General features: G+C 42.6%; 3 non-coding genes across 3 annotated transcripts; all 3 read right to left on the reverse strand.

The window, feature by feature from the left end:
• Nucleotides 1–520: 520 nt before the first annotated feature.
• LOC136885164 (U4 spliceosomal RNA) lies at nucleotides 521–661 on the reverse strand. The gene has a single exon (XR_010861480.2). It is a non-coding gene; the product is annotated as a U4 spliceosomal RNA (small nuclear RNA).
• Nucleotides 662–9,319: 8,658 nt separating this feature from the next.
• Nucleotides 9,320–9,460, reverse strand: LOC136885167 (U4 spliceosomal RNA). Its single transcript, XR_010861483.2, has one exon. It is a non-coding gene; the product is annotated as a U4 spliceosomal RNA (small nuclear RNA).
• Nucleotides 9,461–15,290: 5,830 nt separating this feature from the next.
• LOC136885169 (U4 spliceosomal RNA) lies at nucleotides 15,291–15,431 on the reverse strand. Its single transcript, XR_010861485.2, has one exon. It is a non-coding gene; the product is annotated as a U4 spliceosomal RNA (small nuclear RNA).
• Between the last annotated feature and the right edge of the window lie 2,118 nt (nucleotides 15,432–17,549).

A 17,549-nucleotide genomic window follows, 5' to 3' on the forward strand; every position in this document is an offset into this window, starting at 1 on the left:
CAATATGTGGCTGGTAGGCGTGACCAGTTTTAAGGGAAATAATGGATAGGAAGAGCATTTTAACATTCGCAATTTTGGCAGAACAGGGACGATATTGTAACACATTCTATTGTAAAATGTGGTAATAGCGTTTGTTAACCTGCCAATGTACCTCCCCAACATCGATCTTAACTGTGAACTATTAATTGTTATTGTATTATAAATATTGTAGTAGCACACTGTACTGTATGATATTGTAATAACATTTTGTGAAGCCACTAATGTAGCCTACCTCTCCAACACCCAATTTAAAACTTTGTACTTATAACCGTAAATAACTAAGGAAAATAAATGGGAGGTAAAAATCCCCTCCCCTCCTCTACAAGTCAATCCTCACCTCCTGCAACCTACTCCCACAATCCACCAAACCCCCACAAATCTCCTGGCCAGAGAGAAGGCCTGGCCTGCCCCTCCCTTCCATGGAGGAGTGGAACATACCTCTCAATTGGAATTATTTATGTATTTATTTTTCTATTTTAGGCTCCCGTAAGAGCGTCCAAAAATTGCTAGAACCAGTTATATTTCACACCGATCCTAGCGGGGTATTGGTAAAGTTTTCAACTAGCAATAATCGCACCTCAGATAGGCTTCATTGGTTACGATATTGCCACTGCGCAAAGCTGACGTTATCGCCGTACACCTGGTTATTTCTTGCATTTTGACCGCATTATGACTGCGGGTGCTTAACCATACAGTTCGCTGCTTTTGGTCACAATGGAGAGTCTTCTCCATAACTCGTCTAGTAAATAAATTTTAATATTATTTATCATCAAATCAGCAATTACAATCCCCGAAAACATACAATCCGTAAATATTTCTGTACATTTTCTTAGGATTTAGAGGAAGAACATCAAGTTCCCCCGTCCAGGTGAGTTCCGAATCAAGTTCAACCCTTCTACTAGATGATTCAAACAGGTTTCTAAAATGTAACACGAGATTCCCATCTTCCACTGCGGTGGTGATAGCAATGAAAAACAGCTTTGGCAAATCCGTCAAGACAGAGAGTATACACTTCCTTTGTTCACGGAAGAATACAGTTTTCTGCTAGATACTCTATGATTCTCTAAACTTTCCCAGCTTCCAAAAGCTTCCAAAAGTACAAAAGAGTGGTTGAAAATTATCAGGAAGTGGTGGATGATTGTTAATGTGAAGCATCCCGAGAAGGGGATTCGTTTGAGAGAGAAGTATGCTGAGCCTATTAGAAACATGGGTCAGGAAAGTGTTCAGTATTTGTATTCCTTTTGCTCCTGGCTCAAAAGCTGGAATGATATTGTTATCATTGACTCTCCCAAAAGTTGTGAAAAACTCAGTAAGGAGACATTTTCAGCTTTGTTACATTCCACTGAGACCTTGCTCGAAATATGTAAATACCTTCTGAATGATCTGAAGTTGCATTATGTAATGTTAGGCACTTTTCAAACAGATGACTTGGAGCAAAGATTTGGAAAGTATAGGCAGATGAGTGGGTGCAACTACAATGTTACAGTTCAGCAAATAATAGAATCTGAGAGAAAAATAAAAGTTACAAATTTACTGAAGTTAAAGTCTAGGCAAGCAATTTTCAATGTTTCTGAGATGATCAAAGATATTAATGCAGCTTCAGACCAGGACATATCCAATGAATTACTTTTGCCTGCTGAATATGACCATGTCATAAATGCAAGTGAGGAAATTGAGATGGAATCCTCTACTTTAGAAATAATAATATTTCTTGCTGGCTATGTTAGCTTTAAGTCTCTCTCAGATGTGAATGCTTGTTGTGTAAGACAACTCTAATTACAGCTTCAGACTTAATTTGTGATTTGTGATTTACCCCCTGAAGTGAGTTATTTAAACCATTTAAATCGTGGAGGGTTAAAGTATCCATCTAGTTTCTCACTTGAAATTGGAATTCAGGTGTATAAAATTTTTGAAGTTCTTGTTTCTGATAGTTACAAAATGTTATTTTTGTATTCTGAGGACCCAAAATCTGTGTTTAATCATCTGGTACTAGAAGCAATGCAACTTAGTTCCTCTACAATTGTATGTGAATGTGGGAAAACATTAGTATATCTTGCTGGCCGGTGTGTTACCATTTGGGCGAATGTATTGCTAAATAACTACAGTAAAATTCAAACAAATGTTTGTGTGGAAGAAAGTGCCTCCAAACGATCTTGGAAGGATAGTGCCGGAAGTTCCAAGAAGAAAACCAGGAAAGCTGCCGTATTTATGGACATCTAAAGTTATGGAGGTAATGCCTTTTATTATTACACATTTTATTTTTGTACGTTCGTTGTCTCCATGCTTTTTATCAATGAAAAATATGATTTGTTGAGTGCGTTGACAAGTAAGACAATCGTTATGCTTTGAATGTTTTTATCACGTTCTAAACCAAATTTTCCTAAAATGATGTCGGCCTTATTTACTATATATCGAAAGATCACAGTGTTATTGTTTTCATCTGTTATATTAATGCAACCAATCGTTAATATTTCGTAACTAAAAGACAAATTATATCGCATTACAACGATATGTGCATGCATTGCGCGGGTCGGACGGACCTAGCCGACCGCCTCTTTGCGTGACGTCACAGAAGTTACACTACGGCCTGATCATTACGAAGGCAGTGCAAATATATTCATCAGATAGCAGAACGTTCCTAATAAGTTACAAACTGCTAAGAGAAAAAGTCTACGTACAAACAGACCCATCAGACTTTATCTCGGAACACCTATCGAAGGATAACCTAGCTGCATAAGAAATAATGAAGGCCGAGTATCTTTAAAAAAGTCATCTGCCTGGCAAGAAAGCTCCTTCGAGACTAAGCTATGAGCTCACAAGACAAACAACTGCGATTAAAAATACCACCGCCTTCTACGACACAATGCAGAGCTTTACATCAAGAACTGCAGGATAAAAAAAAAAAGAGCGAATAAATGTATAGAAATTTTTACCAACCAGGCGGCATGATGACGTCAGAATGGATGAATTCTGACTACGAACTGTGGCATACCATAACGCTCTTCTAGTTAAATGTTCATAAAAACCACTGAAAAGGGCAGGCAACACAGTATGACTAGGACAGACAAAGCAAGACGAGTTATCCACCCTATTTATAACGAATACGAGGGATACCACCACCACACCAACACCCCAATGGCAGTGCCCTGGAGCGTGAGACATTTGATCTGGGATACAACTCAGGTACAGGACCAGTACCTCGCCTAGGAGGCCTCACCTGCTAAGGTAAACAGGAGCCTTGTGGGGAATGGGAAGACTGGGAGGGATAGGCAGACAAGAGGGAAGGTAGCGGCCATGGCCTAAGTTTCGTACCACCTCAGCATTTGCCTAGAGGAGAAGTGGGAAACTACGGAAAACCACTTCGAGTGTGGCTGAGGTGGAATCTACTCAGATGACCTCCCGAGGCGGTGTGACCTCCGGGGTGTGGGAGCTAATCACACTAACCATTACACCACAGAGACGGATAATAATAATAATAATAATAATAATAATAATAATAATAATAATAAATATAATAATTAGTAAACCCATGCTGCTCCCCTGCATTCGTTATAAATAAGTCAGATAACTCGTCTTGATACGTCTGTCGTAGTCATATTGTTATATCTGCCGTTTTCAATGGTTTAATGAACATTTAATAAGAAGCGTGTTATGGTAGGAAACAGTTCGTAGCCAGAACTCTTCCATTCTGACGTCATCATGCCGTCTCTTCGGTAAAATTCTACCGATATATTCGCTTTGTTTTAATCCTGCAGTTCTTGTTGTAAAGCTTGGTACTGTGTCGTAGAAGGCAATGGTGTTTTTAATCGGAGTTCTTCTATATAGAACGATTGTCTTTGAGCACATAAGTTAGTCTCAAAGGAGCGATTTTTTGGCCTTGTCTCTTTGCAGCGTTGCTGGGTTATCCTTCGATAGGTGTTCTCAGATAATATCTAAGGCGTATGACATGATGGGGTCTGTTTGTACGAACATTTTTTTTTTCTCTTTGCAGCATGTAAATTATTAGGAACGTTCTGCCATCTCTTGAATATATTTGGAAGCTTGGAAAGGTAACAGAATCAAAGAATATCTAGCAGAGAATACTATTCTTCCGTGATCAGAGGAAGTGTATACTCTCTGGCTTGACAGGTAGTGATCAAACATGGCTGCATGCAATGACAATACTAAGAATGAAAATCACACATATCAGAATATTAATGAAAGTGTTAGTCGCTTAGCAACCTGCTAAGTACAGAATGTATTGTGGGTTACGACAACCCTTCACCTGCAATTACTGCAGTGATCATTTAATAACTTGACTTTATAATTATTCGAAGTTGGCTGAACTCAGAGACCTATCAAGGTCGCATGATTCACAGGCAGGTAATTCCGGAGAGAACATAACAAAAATGAAGCAAATCGGTCCAGTAGAATAATAATAATAATAATAATAATAATAATAATAATAATAATAATAATAATAATAATAATAATAATTCTGTCCGGACGAGGCATTTGAATTTTTTGGACACAGTTTTAAGATGGAAAACAATAGACTCAATAAGTATGTAATAAATTCTCATAATAAGAGAATAAGTTGGCTGAATGTATTCAACATCATGAAAAATCGCGAAGTCTCCAGGACTTCAGTAAATAAACTCACATACGTGGTGAAAACTAGCAGCAGGACAGGTACAAAGTGGTCAGAAGAACGGAAGAGGTAACACAGTGAGTTCATGAAGAGATTTCGGAAGAAATATGAAGGCAAAAGTCATCAAGCCAATGAAAAAGTTCCAACGCACTCTATGAATGGGCATAACGAAATAATAATAGTGATAATAAATATTGCTAACGCGTAAGAAAATTGTATTTTATATTTCTACGTGAATTTCCATAATTAAAGCGCAGATTTGTAAAAATTAATTCTCAGACCTTCTGCAATGAGAATCAACAGCCGACAGTAAGTTCAAAACTTTCATGTTCAGAACTTTAAGCCGAGTTTCGTTTGTGTAGCTCTTTTAATGCGAGAGAGAGAGAAAGAGAGAGAGAGAGAGAAAGAGAATGTAACTAGAAGCATAACGTTTGATGTCTACTAAGATGAAATAAGAAGCAGGTATGAGATTGATCCGCCTCTGTGGTGTAGTGGTTAGTGTGATTAGCTGCCACCCCCAGAGACCCGGGTTCGATTCCCGGCTCTGCCACGAAATTTGAAAAGTGGTACGAGGGCTGGAACGTGGTCCACTCAGCCTCGGGAGGTCAACTGAGTAGAGTGGGTTTCGATTCCCTCCTCAGCCATCCTGGAAGTGATTTTCCGTGGTTTCCCACTTCTCCTCCAGGCAAATGCCGGGATGGTACCTAACTTAAGGCCACGGCCGCTTCCTTCCCTCTTCCTTGTCTATCCTTTCCAAACTTCCCATCCCCCACAAAGCCCGTGTTCAGCATAGCAGGTGAGGCCGCCTGGGCGAGGTACTGGTCATCCTCCCCATTTGTATCCCCTGACCCACAGTCTGAAGCTCCAGGACACTGCCCTTGAGGCGGTAGAGGTGGGATCCCTCGCTGAGTCCGAGAGAAAAACCGACCCTGGAGGGAAAACAGATTACGAACGAATGATGAGATTGATTTTAATATTCATAGAAAGATCAGGCATATATACATTGACTGACAGAGCAAATGCAACACCAAGGAGGAGTGGTTCGAAAGGGATGAAAGTTGGGGAAAAACCAGAGACGGCACGGACGAATAATTGATGTTTATTTCAAACCGATATGCAGGTTACACAATGCGCACGGCATCGACTCAGTAGGATGTAGGACCACCGCGAGCGGCGATGCACGCAGAAACACGTCGAGGTACAGAGTCAATAAGAGTGCGGATGGTGTCCTGAGGGATGGTTCTCCATTCTCTGTCAACCATTTGCCACAGTTGGTCGTCCGTTCGAGGCTGGGGCAGAGTTTGCAAACGGCGTCCAATGAGATCCCACACGTGTTCGATTGGTGAGAGATTCGGAGAGTACGCTGGCCACGGAAGCATCTGTACACCTCGTAGAGCCTGTTGGGAGATGCGAGCAGTGTGTGGGCGGGCATTATCCTGCTGAAACAGAGCATTGGGCAGCCCCTGAAGGTACGGGAGTGCCACCGGCCGCAGCACATGCTGCACGTAGCGGTGGGCATTTAACGTGCCTTGAATACGCACTAGAGGTGACGTGGAATCATACGCAATAGCGCCCCAAACCATTATGCCACGTTGTCCAGCGGTAGGGCGCTCCACAGTTACGGCCGGATTTGACCTTTCTCCACGCCGACGCCACACGCGTCTGCGGTGACTATCACTGACAGAACAGAAGCGTGACTCATCGGAGAACACGACGTTCCGCCATTCCCTCATCCAAGTCGCTCTAGCCCGGCACCATGCCAGGCGTGCACGTCTATGCTGTGGAGTCAATTGTAGTCTTCTGAGCGGGCGCCGGGAGTGCAGGCCTCCTTCAACCAATCGACGGGAAATTGTTCTGGTCGATATTGGAACAGCCAGGGTGTCTTGCAGATGCTGAAGAATGGCGGTTGACGTGGCGTGCGGGGCTGCCACCACTTGGCGGCGGATGCGCCGATCCTCGCGTGCTGACGTCACTCGGGCTGCGCCTGGACCCCTCGCACGTGCCACATGTCCCTGCGCCAACCATCTTCGCCACAGGCGCTGCACCGTGGACACATCCCTATGGGTATCGGCTGCGATTTGACGAAGCGACCAACCTGCCCTTCTCAGCCCGATCACCATACCCCTCGTAAAGTCGTCTGTCTGCTGGAAATGCCTCCGTTGACGGCGGCCTGGCATTCTTAGCTATACACGTGTCCTGTGGTACACGACAACACGTTCTACAATGACTGTCGGCTGAGAAATCACGGTACGAAGTGGGCCATTCGCCAACGCCGTGTCCCATTTATCGTTCGCTACGTGCGCAGCACAGCGGCGCATTTCACATCATGAGCATACCTCAGTGACGTCAGTCTACCCTGCAATTGGCATAAAGTTCTGACAACTCCTTCTTGGTGTTGCATTTGCTCTGTCAGTCAGTGTACAAAACTCTCATAATTTAATGTACGTCACCGTAAGGGTACATTCCATTTTCAATTCTACATTGACTTATCGCAAGATACCTTGGCACAATTGTATTGCCTTATGTGATGGACAAGCCTTAATTTCTTACGGCGACCATAGAATAGGACTGGCATACGACAGTGGAGGAAGCGACCATTGCTTTAATTAATGCAACGCCCCAGCATTTTCCTGGTGTGAAAATGGGAAACCATACAAAACCATCTTCAGGCCAGCTGACGACAGGGTTCGAAAATCACCAATTTTCGAATGCAAGCTCACAGCTATGTGACACAAATCCGAAGCCAACTTGGTCGCTACCAAATTTTCTTAAAGCCTAAATTGTAGGAAGATTTTTCTTATTTTTGGTTAATTAAAAATAAATTATATGCATATTATTCGTTAAAATACAGTACATTTTTTTTTGCTATGTGTTTACGTCGCACCAACACAGATAGGTCATTGGCGACGATGGGATAGGAAAGGCCTAGGAAGTGGGAGGAAGCGGCCGTGGCCTTAATTAAGGTACAGCCCCGGCATTTTCCCGGTGTGAAAATGGGGAACCACGGAAAACCATCTTCAGGGCTGCGACAGTGGGGCTCGAACCCACTATCTCCCGATTACTGGATACTGGCCGCACTTAAGCGACTGCAGCTATCGAGCTCGGTATTTGTTTGTTTACAGACTATTTGCAAAGAGTTAAACTCAACTTCTCGACGGATTCGTTCACTGGTTGGAATGTTTCAGTATTAGCGCATCAATCTTTTAATTAATAAAAAATATAACATGTGTCCATCAGTTTTATGTGTACGCCAGTGTTAACAAAAAGTAAAATTAACCTCTAAGGCTAAAAAAAGAGAGTTCATGACTTAATTCTTCCAAATGATTTAATGGTGGTGGGGCACTTACCTAATCCTCATGAGGAATTCCCCTTATTTCTAAGTGGTGTATATGCGAGATAGAAGGATAAGAATCTACTTTAGATCGGTATCCACAAGTGATTTATACAACACAGCCGTTGGATAAGGTTCTATTCACATATGAACATATATGACTCCATTCACCTTCCTCGTTACCGTAAACCGGGCGAGTTGGCCGTGCGGCTAGGGGCGCGCAGCTATGAGCTTGCATCCGGGAGATAGTGGGTTTGAACCTTACTGTCGGCAGCCCTGAAGATGGTTTTCCATGGTTTCCCATTTTCACACCAGGCAAATGCTGGGGCTGTACCGTAATTAAGGCCAGGGCAACTTCCTTCCCACTCCTAGGCATTTCCTATCCCATCGTCGCCATAAGACCTATCTGTGTCGGTGCGATGTAAAAACAAAATAGTATATAGAGTTACCGTAAGATTGTAGATTCCAACACTGTAACGAGTCCTACGAGAATCAGCTTTGGAGTGAATACGTAAAACAATCCACGCAGCCGTCCAGCGTTTATAAATAAACGCCCACTAACAAGATAGTAACAGAAAGAGATCCGGGAGAATTTGCACTATCGATCTAGCCGATATATTCAACGATCGTAACAGTCGATTACTTCGCTAAACAAGCCGACTGAATTCAATCGCACTTCAACATCACAAAGCGATTTATTGATTGCATTCTTCGGGAACAGAGCCTCACATTCATCTCTCCGAAGTGATTCTGTCCAACCACCACCATAACGATTTCTGTTCATATTAGAGACATTTCATATTGTCAGTCCCGTGCACGTTTAACAACCCGTGTAACTGCGACATTTTCAGCCTTGGATTAGTGTCCGTACCAAGTACTTGCAAAAGGTATTTACCGTGGAATAACTACACTAAGTACAGCCGTTGTCAGTGACAGGATACGAACTCCAGATCTCCTGGTGGTGCAGCTTCCTATTTCTAATATGGAGGAGACTTAACAGCTCGCCCATGAGAATAGGTTCCACAGAATGAATTAGTAATTCACTCAATGTAACATTTGTTCTAGAGGGTGATCTCTAATTATACACTAATTGTTATTTTTTTATAATATAGCCTAATATTCGAAACTGTACCACTGGCTCCTTTTGTTATGGAGAATTGCGATATGTAAAGAACACTTTCGACTATTTAGTCGATAGTGTCTATCTCATGTAACATCGACCTGTAAGATCCGAACATCCCTAAGCGGGATGAGCCATTCTGAGACTGCAACGGTCAAAGTATTCCCAGAAATGTCTGTGTTTATACTTATACTTTAGGCTCCCATAAGAGCTTCCAAAAATTGCTAGAACCAGTGATATTTCACACCGATCCTAGCGGGGTATTGGTAAAGTTGTCAACTAGCAATGATCGCACCTCAGATAGACTTCATTGGTTACGATATTGCCACTGCGCAAAGCTGACGTCTTCGCCGAACACCTGGTTATTTCTTGCATTTTGACCGCATTATAACTACGAGTACTCAACCATACAGTTTGTTGGTTTCGATCACAATGGACTTTTTTCTCCATAACTCCTCTAGCGAATAAACTTATAATATTATTTCTCGCGAAAATCTGCAAATGAAATTCCCGAAAACATACAATCGGTAAATATTTCGGTATATATATTGTGTATTTAGAGGAACAGAGAGATGAGTTCTGAATCCAGCTCAACCCCTGTACTAAATGACAAACTGGTTTTTGAAAGGTTGCATGACGGTACGCCCCAATTTCCACTGTGATATTGATTGTAATCGTTACAAAACAAATAGATTATCTTGTTAAAATCATCTAAGATGATAATAATAATAATAATAATAATAATAATAATAATAATAATAATAATAATAATAATAATAATAATAATAAAGTCTGCACTTTGCAAACGTTTGAAATTTTTGAACGTATTTTAAGATAAATAACAATAGACTCACAAGAAGATTATTGGATGTAATAAATTCTTGAAAACGGAGAATAAATTGCCTTAATGATTTGAACATCGGGGAAGACATAATGATAAACTGCGAAGAGTCTTCAGGACCTCAGTAAATAAACACACATTTGTGGTGGAAAGTAGCAGCAGGACTGGTACAAAGTGGTCAGAAGAACGGAAGAGGCAACACAGTGAGTTCATGAAGAGATTTTGGAAGAATAGGAAGGCGAACGTCATCAAGCCAATGAAGAAGTTCCAGCGCGCTCTATGAATGGGCGTAACGAAACAAGAAGAAGGAGAAGAAGAAGAAACAAATAAATATTGTTAATGCTAAGAAAATCGTACCGGGCGAGTTGGCCGTGCGGTTAGTGGCGTGCAGCTGTTTCGAACCCCACTGTCGGCAGCCCTAAAGATGGTTTCCGTGGTTTCCCATTTTCACACCAGGAAAATGCTGGGGCTGTACCTTAATGAAGGCCACGGCCACTTCCTTCCCATTCCAAGGTCTTTCCTGTCCCATCATCGCCGTAAGACCTATCTGTGCCGGTGCGACGTAAATAAAATAGAAAAAAATAAGGAAATCGTAAATTATATATCGACGCGAATTTCCATAATTCAAGCGGAGATTTGTAAAAATTAATCCTCAGACCTTCTTCAGTGAGAATTAAAAACCGACAGTAGGTTCAAATCTTTTACCCTCAACTTTCAATGGAGTTTCGGTGGTGTATCTCTTATAACGCGATAGAGAGACAAACGTGCAACTAGATGTATAACGGTTGATGTCTACTAAGATGAAATAAAAAGCAGGTAAGGGACTAAATTTTAATATTCACAAAGAGATCACGCATATATACAAAACCGGCACACCTCAATGTACGTCACTGTAAGGATATATTCCATCTGAAATTCTACATCGATTTGTCGTAAGATACCTTGGTACAAATTCTGTTAGTTTACGAGATGGATAACCCTTAATTTTATGACGACGACGAAAACGATGATGATGATGATGATGATGATCATGATCATGATGATACTTCTTGTTCAAAGGGGCCTAACATCTGTCATCGGCCCCTAATGGTACGGAATGAGACGAAATGTAATGACATATCAATTCCAAAATTCATCCACTGACCAAAATTCTAAACAAGATGATGAAGAATGATTGAATGAATATCTATCAATCAGTCAATACTGATCTGCATTTACGACAGTCGCCCAGGTGGAAGATTCCCTATCTGATGATTTCCTAGCCTTTTCTCGAATTATTTCATGGAAGTTGTAAATTTATTGAACATCTCCCTTGGTAAGATATTTCAATCCCTAACTCCCCTTCCTGTAAGTGAATATATTTAAAATTAATTTAAAATAATCAGCGGATCGAACTCACAATATTGAAAGTTAAAATAATTCAATATTCCATCCATTGTCTAGAATTGCGGTTAGGGGTGCGCAGCTGCGAGCTTGCATCCGGGTATTAGTGAGTTCGAACCTCCGCTGTCGCCGACACCGAAGATGGTTTTCCGAGATTTCCCATTTCCACAACATGCAAATTCTGGGGCTATACCTTAAGGCCATGGCCACTTCCTTCCTACTCCTAGGTCTTTCCTATCCCATCGTCGCCATATAAACTATCAGTGTCGGTGCGACGTAAAGCAAATTCAAGAAAGGATGACGATGGACAATGATTATGAACTTTAAAGAATCAATGTACCCGACACGCTATACCCCCTCCTTCCCATAAAATAACTTAAAACACTGTATCCCCTGCAAGTCGTACGAGGCGACTGAAAGGGGTGAAGAAGGGATGATGGATGTTGAACCATGAGATTACCTGTGATTAGTACCATCACGCGAGAAACACCGTGGGTCGACTTTACTTGCCATTAGTACGAATGGAACAAGGGCCTGCTTCCAAAAGCAAAATCCTAAATCGCTGATGCTTGTGGTCTGAAGAGGTTCAAAATCCAGGTCATCGGCCCCTCATAATAGTACTAAAAAACCTACAACCTGTTTTCCAGTCAGTGACCGGACCAGGGATGGAATGAATGCAGCCCCCATCTTGCGGCGAGGATTGTACCGGCTACCGAAGCCTGTCGCCGTCCTCTGGGGCAATGATTAATGACTGACAGATGAAATGAAATTACATTGGAGGGTGTTTCTGGAACGAAAGATGACGGGGAAAACCAGAGTAACCCAGAGAAAAACCTGTCCGCTTTGTCCAGCACAAATCTTACATGGAGTGACCGGAATTTGAAGCACGAAAACCGGCGGTGAAAGGCCGACGCGCTGCCGCCTGAGCCACGGAGGCTGTTTCGTAATTAGTAATAGTACTAATCACTGGTAAAGTAGAACCATAGAGTTCCACATACAGCGGTACTAATCACAAGTTACGCCCTCTCTCTGGCCAAGAGATGCGAGCGGGTCGAGGAGATGTGTGGAAAAGGAAGATGGGTAAAGGAAGTGAGAAATGATAGGAGATGTGTGCGAAGAGGAAAAGTTTGATGAGAGTTCCGGGATGGAGGTGAAAGGTTAGGAGGTTGAGGGTGGCGGTGAGATTACAAATGGAAGTGGTGGGGAGTCGAAAGATATCTAGCGTCGGAAGGAGTTGGGGGAAGAAATTCGTTGGAGGAAGGGGTGGAGAGACGGGTGAATGAGGTTGAAAAGGAGGAAGGGCTGCCCGGGGTCGACGATGAGTATTTGTGGATGGATTGCGAATTGGTCGGGGTGGGGAACGAGAAGGCTCCACTTTGTAGCGATGTTGGTAGATATTGGCGCCGGTGTTAAGAAGGTGTTGTACGTCGTCTTCAGTTGGAAGATGTAGTCGCACCATATACGTAGGGCCGGCGGCGTTCCGAATCCTGAACGCACAACGGGCGGGAACGCCTGCGGCTTGAAGTTCCCGGAGGATATCCCGTTCAGGAATGGTAGGGTTTATGCCGCGGATGACGCAGCTAGACATATCGTGGAAAGTTGGTGGTGGCTGCGTTGACGATGAGGCTGTTGCGGCTGCTGCTGCGGCGTCGTCGTCTTGCGAAGATGTTGGTAGCGATGGCGGCGTTGCTGCGGGCGAGTCCAAGGTGTTGTCAGAGAGTTGCTGGGGACGAGGTTGTACGGGGGTTGAAGAAATAGGGATGGTTGAGGTCATTATGGGCGAAGGATGGCATGTCGTAACCGAAGTAACGGGAACATAGGAAGGAAAATGAGCTGCTGTCGTGGTGGTCGTGGAAGTGGTAGTGGTAGTTGTGGGGTGAATGAATAAGGGGGACAATGACTGCTGTTACGATGTCCTGGGTTGAGGCATGGTTGTGACTCGCAGGGTAGTTGGGTCTGCGGTGAGTTGATATCTTATAGATTGAGGAGTTGGGTCCACTGAGTAGTAACGTTGGTGAATAGTTACTCCGCTGTCGAGGATGCGCTTCATGTCGGCTAACGTGGATAGATATAGAAGAATCTGCGATGATGGTGAGGAATTGGAGCCGTCTAAGAACCGGTAGGCATCGTGAACTGGGACACCGGCGGAGCGAAGGTGGCTGTAAATGTCGTCTTCAGATACGGTGGGATCAACATCGTTAATGACGCAGGTAAACATGGTGGTGGGGAGGCTGACTTCCAACTTGGTGCCAGCATATGTGTTTGATTGTGGTCGGCAGGGTGCGAAGTAAAGTTGTAGCGTCACCCGGCCGAAAAAAAGAAGAGAAGTTGCGGAGAAGTAGCGCTCTGTCCACTTGTAACAGAAGCGACGTGAGTGATCCCTTGGTCATGGCATTACTCGCAAGTAATACTGACCCACGGTGTCACCCATATAGTGGTACTAATCACAGACAACAAGTGATTATCGCATAATGGTACTAATCACGGGTAACGCAGACCCATGGTGTTCCTCACATAGTGGTATTGATCACACGCAACGTAAACCCATTGTGTTCCGCATATAGTGGTCCTAATAACGGGTACTTTAAACCCATAGAGATCCACTAATCACAGACCAATGCTGTTCCTCACATAGTGGTACTAATCGCAAATAAAGTCGACTCATGGTGCCTCTCGCGAGATGGTACTGATCACAGGTGATCTCATGGTTCAACATCCATTATCCCTTGGTCGCCCCTTACGACAGGCAGGGGATACCATAGATCTATGCTTCATTTCCGTTTCGTTTCCCCAACCACAGGGGGTCTTCAATTTCTTATGGTGACTATAGGATAGGACAGGTATACGACAGTGGAGGAAGCAACTTTGGGTTTAATTAATGCACAGCCCCAGAATCATTAGACTGCTTGAAAATGGAAAACCACGGAATAAAAATTTTTACGTCACACTGAAACACATAGGTTATGGCGACGTTGGGGCAGGAAAGTGCTGTGAGTAGGAAGGAATCGACCGTGGCCTTGATTAAGGTACAGTGTAACAGTCGACTACTTCACAAAACAAGTCGACAGAAAACAAGGTTAGGTTTACACCTTTTTGTAATGACACCCCATATTAAAGAAATGTGAATACAGCAAACTAAACTATATGAAAAGACAGCACATTTTCCTAGGACTAAGCAATACTGCATATATAAATTTAAAAATAATTCCATTCATTTACGGTTAATGTTCAACCTTCGTCAGAAATTACCCAACATTTATTATTTTATGAACAGACGATCTTGCATTCATTAACTAAAGGTTAGTGACACAAACATGAATTTTATTCAAAATGAAACATAATGATTGCAATTACTTTAATGGAGACTTTTTCTTACAGTATTTTTAGACCAATGTATTTCAGTTTCCAATCACTGCATTCAGACATTGTGTAACGTTGGTTACTAGTCTCTATATTTCCGCTGGACAAAGCGGAGGTGGGACAGGTTTTTCTCTGGGTACTCCGGTTTTCCCTGTCATATTTCATTCCAACACCACACTCCAATATCACTTCATCTGTCATTCATTAATCATTGCCCCGGAGGAGTGCGATAGGCTTCGGCAGCCGACACAATTCCTATCCTCGCCGCTAGATGGGGCTCATTCATTCCATTCCTGACCTTGATCGAATAACAGGAAACAAGCTGTGGATTTTCAATACAACAATCGATATTTCAGCATTCGATATTTGCAATTACTAACGAATGACTTACTATCGGTACTAGTTGTCGAGCACCGCAGTAACAAAACGAATTTTAATACTTTGAGTTTATATCCAATTTCAAACCGAATAAAAACTCCACAATCGGTAGTCTACCGATAGCCTAAAACATTCGATATTCCCATCACTACGACAGCCGCAGTACCCCTCAGTATACGCCACTGTTTGTTTGAATTTCTATTTTAGGCTCCCGTAAGAGCGTCCAAAAATTGCTAGGGCCAGTGATATTTCACACCGATCCTAACGGGGTATTGGTAAAGTTTTCAACTAGCAATAATCGCACCTCAGATAGACTTCATTGGTTACGATATTGCCACTGCGCAAAGCTGACGTCATCGCCGTACACCTGGTTATTTCTTGCATTTTGGCTGTATTATGACTGCGCGTGCTTAACCATACAGTTCGCTGCTTTTGGTCACAATGGAGAGTCTTCTTCGTAACTTCTCTAGGGAATAAACTTTAGTATTATTTCTCATTAAACACATCAATTCAAACTTCCGAAAAATTACTATTGGTAAATATTTTGCTACATTTTCTTAGTATTTACAGGTGAACAGCAAGTATTCCCGTCTAGATGAGTTCCGAATCCAGTTCCATCTCTCCACTAGATGACTCAGACTGGTTTCTGAAAGGTTCCACTGTGGTGCTGACCATAATCGTTTCAAAACAAGCAGATCATTAGTCCCTTATTATAATCATGTATTATTATTATTATTATTAATTAATTAATTAATTCACCCTCCAGGGTTGTTTCTTCCCTCAGACTCGGCGAGGGATCCCTCCTCCACCGCCTCAAGGCCAGTGTTCCGGAGCGTAAGATATTTGGTCGGAGCTACAAGTGGGGAGGAGAGCCAGTACATCTGCCAGGCGGCGTCACCTACTATACTGAACTGGGATCTTGTGGGGGATTGGAAGAAAGGGAGGAAGGAAGGAAGCGGCCGTGGCCTTAGGTTAGGTACCACCCCGGCATTTGCCTGGAGGAGAAGTGGAAAACCATTGAAAACCACTTCGAGGATGGCTGAGGTGGAACTCAAATCCAGTCCACGTACCAATTTTCAAATTTGGTGGCAGATTCGGGAATCGAAGCCGGGCCTGTGTGTGTGGCAGCTAATCACAGTAACCCCAACAACATAGTGGCGGGCAATAATAATAATAATAATAATAATAATAATAATAATATGTCTCACTAAGTAGCTTTTCTCTTCTCAGAGATGCCACGGTGCTGCTGGAATTTTTTCTTTCAGTATTTCTTTAACGTGACTACACGAGGCTGGCGTATTTGATCCCCATCGGAATGGCGTTAGCAGTGTTGCCAACTTATCGGATTTTCCGCTAAATATGGAAGAATTCTAGATTTATTACAGCGGAATTTAGCGTTTTATCCATTTTACTTATTTAAAAACATTTGTACTCCAGTCTGTCTCTGAGCTATTCCGTATTTCTTGTCAGGAGCTAGCAGTCACATGAGGAAAATATGTTATTTGGATTTGATGTAATGAGATCGTGGTATAATAAATTTGTAATGCATGTGGAAAGGGTACTTATCTCTTAGTTGACGAATGACGACAGATAATGAAACTGTGAGAGAGTAGCGTTTATATTTATGCTAGGAAGGACGACCGTTTTAATGAACTGGCCTGTTCTGTGTGCGGCTGTTGAGGTAGGAGATTCACCTAGTTTGCACCCGGCAGTAAAACGCCTACAAGTTTTAGCTTGCCGGCTCGCAGGCAGGGGGGTTAATCCCAGTGAAACTCACAGATCAGGTGAGTACAGACGACGACGACTACTACTACTACTACTTCTACTACTACTACTACTACTACTACTATTATTATTATTATGTGCGTATGGACCCAATGGATCACGCAAAGCTCTAACGATTCTGTTTTCTAAGTTGCCAAACAGCTCTCATCCTTTCTCCGAGAATCCTTTTTCGTTCTTCTGTCCACTTTGCTCCAGTCTTCTTTTTCACTTCGTTCTCTGGTTGCACTTTCAATCCATTAACTTTTTTCTTATAGAGGTTTCTGTCCGCGGTGTCATTTGAGTTCATCTGGGCTTTTTCCAGATCCTTCTTCACTTCCAGTACCCATGGAATATTTTTTAGCTGTTCTATGTAGGTGAGAATCGTGTGTGTTAGTCTACGTGCCGGCAATCTGTGGACGTGCCCATAAAATTTCAGGCGTCTTTTGCGGATGTCTGCTGCAATGTTGGAAAGCTCTTCTGTCACTTTGCGTGACCTCAGTCTATATCCATCTTCTGTTTCTCGGGGGCCGAGAATTTTCCTCACATTATTATTATTATTATTATTATTATTATTAATGCCCATTATTTGAGACCGGATTTCTTGGCGGAATTTTAGCGGATTTTTAGTAGTATTTAGCGGATCTTGAAAATATAAGTTGGCAACACTGGACGTTAGTAGATGAATAATCTTGAGCGGAGCTTT

The sequence above is a fragment of the Anabrus simplex genome, chromosome 13 (genome assembly GCF_040414725.1).
Source record: "Anabrus simplex isolate iqAnaSimp1 chromosome 13, ASM4041472v1, whole genome shotgun sequence".
NCBI lineage: Eukaryota > Metazoa > Arthropoda > Insecta > Orthoptera > Tettigoniidae > Anabrus > Anabrus simplex.